A 5,397-nucleotide genomic window follows, 5' to 3' on the forward strand; every position below is an offset into this window, starting at 1 on the left:
ATTCTTGTCGTGATTTTAGTTCAAACTACTGGTTAACTGATCTGTGCTTGTTTAAATACACCATGCCTCAGTGTGTCAGGCAGACTCTCGTGTGGATCCTACTGGAGGGGTGGCGGTGACAGGGTACCCGTGCGACAACGTGGTCGTCATCCGCGTCCCGCACGACGGTGTCTGTAAGCGGGACCGTTGCGGTGGGCTGTTCGTGGAGCAGTTCATGTGGAAGTACCCGGGCATCAAGGCCGTCATAGGCGACTGCACGGCGGAGAATACCCACGAATGCATCTGCTCTTTTCTTTTCTAGTTGAACTTGACGTACAAGAGTAGTAGCCAATGTTGTGGTGTTGTTTTGCTCGGAGGAAATAAAACTTGCTGTGCATTCTTTTCTTCTTTTGCTTTGTCAGCCCTAGCTATTTTGTTCTTGAGAATATATAATTGGGCCATATATGGACGGGCTCAAAATAGGGACTTCTTGTTGCCACGGGTAACAACACACTATTATTTAAGGAAAATAGAACGAGCAAGCAACGAGCAGATGATAGAGATCGCTCAGATCTGACACCTACCATAACCGCGCCATCCGCTGTCAATAATGTACGCATAACTGCGCCTTGCCGGCGGAGAAAAGAAGCCGGCTTCGTGAAGATGGACGAAATGGTGGCCACCACGTCTGCGCGCGCCACCAGTATCGAGGAGAAGTTGAACATGGGAGGCCGCCACCGCTTGGGTCACATGAAGCCCACCACCGAGGCGATGCCGGCATACACAAACGGTGTCTTGCCCGGTCGCAGGCCACCATCGCCCCCCTCCCTCCGGCTAAAGCACATCGCGGTGGTTGCACTCCGATGTGTGGCGCTGCCGAGCATGGGGAAATGATCCGTCCTTTGCGCTGAAGCATATACCTTTGGGGCTCTCGACAGTCTGACGAGCAGGCTGCCGGACATGCCGAAGACAATGAAGATCCGCCGCGGCCGGCCGTAGACTAGTCAAGGGTATCCGTGTCGTGGGAATGTATATCCACCGGCGCCGGCTGTAGACTAGTGTTACCTTAGTCTGGTATAGTTTTTAGTTAAAAATTGTAAAAAAAGAATGTAATGAATCTTGGCCGATTTATATGAAATCAGTCGTGTTTGCATTAATTCCGTCCGGTTAGTTCACACATAGGTTGAAATATAAGTGGACAGCATTAATATGATGGCATTTGGCACATCAGTATCCGCGGACTGGCCCCTATATACGGATATATGGTGAAGTAAATTTGAGGTTTAGTGTTGAAGATGCCCTACGGCTACCGTAGTTGCATGTTGTTACAAATCCTTCCACGTTTGGCTCCATGTTGGGAAGCTAATTATGATCATGGGCTCTCCTTGGGGGCGCTGAAAAATTTACGCCCAACTCATAGGTACAAAGGAGTAATAATATAAGAGTATCTATAGCCGGACGCCCCAATCCCCTTACATAAGAGTATCTATAGCCGGCTCGGTCAGTGATCAGCCACAAAAAGTGATCCAGACGGGCACCTCAAACAGGTCTCAAATGCCCGGACCGATCGACACCTCTCATATCCAACCCAAATGCCCAGGAATGTCCGCCACATCGGACTAGGGCCCACGCTGGTCAACCCGACCCCACATATATTCCTCTCCATCCGTTGTCCGGGCCAAACCCTAGCCACTTCACTCTAGTCCCCTCCACTTTCCTCCGCCACCCAAGCTCCCGTTCGGTGATCTCCAACCTTCTTCAGCATGGCAGACAGCGGATCCGACGATGACCTGTACCGATCCGTTGACTGGTGTGTCGTCCTGTGCGTTTGGAGGAAGCAATGGCCATCCGCATTGCACTCCGCCGCTCCCCGGGAGGATAACACCCGACCGACGGCATGATCTGTTTGGCGCGAGTCCATTGCGTGGCGCATTGGGCGCTCGAATCCTCCTGTGCTGGATAATTGCGGTCCTCTTGGGAGCCTTCCAATCTCCATTGCCCCATCACCAGTCCGCTGGAGTATGAGTCCTACCGGGACCGGTGTGCTCGCCGTGGGAAGGAGAGGATGAGGGCGGCGGAGGCCCGCCTCGCTACCGACATGGCGGCGGCGGAGGCGGTTGATGCGGCGGCGCAGGCAGCCGCAGAGAAGGAAGCCATCCAGGCCCGCATTATTAAGAAGCGGCAGCGGAGGAACACACGCGCCCTCGACTGAGAGCAGAATCGGGCGGTCCATGCCATGGCCGGACTGCCTCCAAAGAGGAGAAGGAGGACATCGACGGGTCGGACAACTCCGGCTATGAGCAGATCCAGCTCGATCTATATCGCGTCTTCGACCGCTACTCCGGGAGATGGACAGGAAGGGCGCCGAGAAGGGCAAGGACAGTCATGGATGATCTTCTAGTCCATAGCTAGCATGCAGATTAAACATGCCAATATTTGGTAGTCCGATGGCATGTCCTGATGTAGTAGCCGGACATAGTGTGTAATGCATCGTTTACGTAGTTGCATGAGTTTGTATGGATTTGAGGTACGTTAATTGAGGTATCCGGCTGTGAGAAGGGGAACTTGAGGAATGACAGTGTCCGTGGACGCGTTCGTGGGCGTTTGAGGGACCACACTTGTCAAGTCCGACTATAGATGCTCTAACGGGTCTCCAACTTCTCTTGTGGCCTTTTATCAAGACACAAAGAGCCTGCACAAAAGTGTGAACACATGACATGATGATCTTGCATTGGCAATCAACATTTGTACAACTTTTATAAGTTGCTTTTGCAATACAGACCAAAGATTTGCCTCATCTATTAATTATAACCAGATTTTGATGAAATGATACCAAAAATACAAAGAGAGTTACTCCTGGAATTCACATTTCACAGTACATCGCAACTATGCTGATCTCTTGTACTCTCCTAGCTAATAAATATATGATCGGGTTGCCCACGAGGGGTATGTCGAACCACTATGAAAAATTATCTGTGCCGATGACCGGGCCCTCTCTCTAAGTTGCTTGGCTATTGCTTCTTGGGCATCCCTGAAAGTTGGAAAGAAGCCCCCTACCGGAGGAGGTATTGGGATTCTTGTGTCACAACCCTTGCATGGATATTGACCCTCTGTGAGAAGAACTGTCTTCAATTCTGGAGCTCGACCCATAAAAATACTTACAAATAAAAAGTGTTGCTCCATTAGGGGCCTAAGACCACCTAACTAGAACTCTTTCAATTGCCACTTGTGACAGCTTGTGAACCCAGACAACTTCCATGAAGGTTCCACTCTCTGAGCACCAAAATATCTTATTCTTGCTTCATCACCCTCCTTGCATGGATGTTCAAACATCTGCATTCAACCAGCAATACCTAAATTATAAGGGGTTATGGTAGGATTGTAATCAAAGCCAAAGAGACTACGATGGTGCTTTGAGTCAGATAGACTTGTACACATTCTAACTAAAAGTTGAAAAGAATGAGTAGAAGTACCTCAACATCAAATGTCTCGACAGATGGAGCAGCTTCGATGAGATTTAATGTCCATAATAGGTCAAATTTTATAAAGATACCATGGATGGTCAGCTTTCTTAGCTTGTCGAATGCAGTGCATAGTTGTTTTCCGTCTGGTTGCATCCAAATCTGATGAACAAGAAAAGAGAGGTAAAAATAGAATAATTGTACATCTGTATGTCATAGATGCAAGTTATGTGCGCACCAGGTTAGTCATTTGCTAAGTAATGGGATGCTTCCTAGAAATTATAAATTTTAAATAAAAGCAAATAACATGGTGAGGTTATGAACCAGCAAAACTAGAACAATCCTAGTGCTAGTCCAACATTAAGTTCGTACGAACGAAATAGCACACAACCACAATATAACAGCTATCGGCTAAAATTACCTTTTCTCCTCGAAAGTTTAAGGTTAAAGTATGTATGTTTTTGGCACCGTCTGGAACTTGGCTCAAACTAAAGTCTTGGTGAATGAGAGTTGCATCACAGACGAGGGATAATTCCTTGAGTGACGGGACATAACCAAAACACAAGGGGGCCTCATAAAACAACCAAGCCTCCCAACGGACCCGCTCTAGTTTTAGAAGGCATAGCACCTCAGCTCTTTTCAACCTGGATAAGTAGACTTCTAGAACTCTGAGATTCGAACGTGGCGCATTGATCTTCCATACAGCACAGTCCCCGGTGTTGTAGTGGTCCAGACGAAGGTGCAGCAGTCGAACAAAAGGTGATTCATGTCCCGTTCGGCCAAGCGAACATTTTGTAGATGGAGCCTTGTGAGGCAACGAAGAATGCTAGGAAAGGCACTGAAAAATCCATCCATATCCTGAGCTTGCTGCACCATAACCTCGTGCGCGGAGTCCTCTGGGTTCTTCTCAGTTAAAATGGCGAGTTCCAAATCTGTTACCATCTCACTGTCAATGGCGTTGCTGACCAGCAGGCCGATGTCATGCGAGTAGTTGCCGGTGATATAGGGCTCGAGGCATAGCTTTTTAGTGGTGTGTTCCCTGCGTGAATGAGCCAAGAGTCTGCTAGTAGCTCTCACCAGAGACGCCATTGCTTGATCAATGTGGCGTGCAGCTCCTTTGCATGTGGCGCTAAGGAAGTCCATGGCATGAAATTTGGGATTACGAAGTAACCACACAAGTTTCTCCACCGCGTTGACAAAATGCTACTTCTTGCTGCCGTGGCAATGTCGACTCTCACCAAGATAGAGATTAAGATGTCGTCGGTCAGCGCGCTGAGCCTATCTTCCACACATTTCTGCAATAAGAATATATCATCCATGAATACAGTCAAGTCAACATGTTTTAAAAAACTACGGTTTTAAAATGTTTGATGTGTTTGACATCAACAAATACCCCAGTTCTATAAACCATAGTATGCCTAACACCCTGCTCTTTTTAGTATTTGAGAAAGAGATCTCTCAACCTCTGTTTTCTAGTAAACCGAAGTGAGAAAAACTGTGGTTTTTAGAAACGGAAGTATGCATTGCCGAGGTTTTAGATCACTATGGTTTTGTAAAAACGGTGTCACCAAACTAGAGACACTAACATAAACGAGGCAAAGAAATGCTTGGGACATTGGGTGAACCTTGATGAGGAGGTTAGATCGATCGCTACCAGAGACACTAACATAATCGCTCAAGAGGGACCGAACCTTCATATTGGGGACAAACTATGTGGTGGCCACCTTTTCTGATTATTTTCATAGATCTACATATCAACTTCGGTGGTCTAGGTACGAGAGTAGATGGACGTGGGAGGTGCTATAAGGCGCTCGTGGGCAGTGCTTGTTCCGCCTGCAGGGTCTCATGATTGGGCTAGACACTACTTAGCGCAACAAATGTTTCCTATTTTATTAATTCTCATAATTCATAGGTACTTTCTAACAATTTTCAAATCCCTGTTTAAAGTAAAAATATT

At 47.5% G+C, this 5,397-nt stretch overlaps 1 pseudogene; it reads right to left on the reverse strand.

The window, feature by feature from the left end:
• Positions 1-3,756: 3,756 nt before the first annotated feature.
• On the reverse strand, positions 3,757-4,759 carry LOC123040655 (uncharacterized; annotated as a pseudogene).
• Positions 4,760-5,397: the final 638 nt, after the last annotated feature.

Source organism: Triticum aestivum, chromosome 2B (genome assembly GCF_018294505.1).
Source record: "Triticum aestivum cultivar Chinese Spring chromosome 2B, IWGSC CS RefSeq v2.1, whole genome shotgun sequence".
Taxonomy (NCBI): domain Eukaryota; kingdom Viridiplantae; phylum Streptophyta; class Magnoliopsida; order Poales; family Poaceae; genus Triticum; species Triticum aestivum.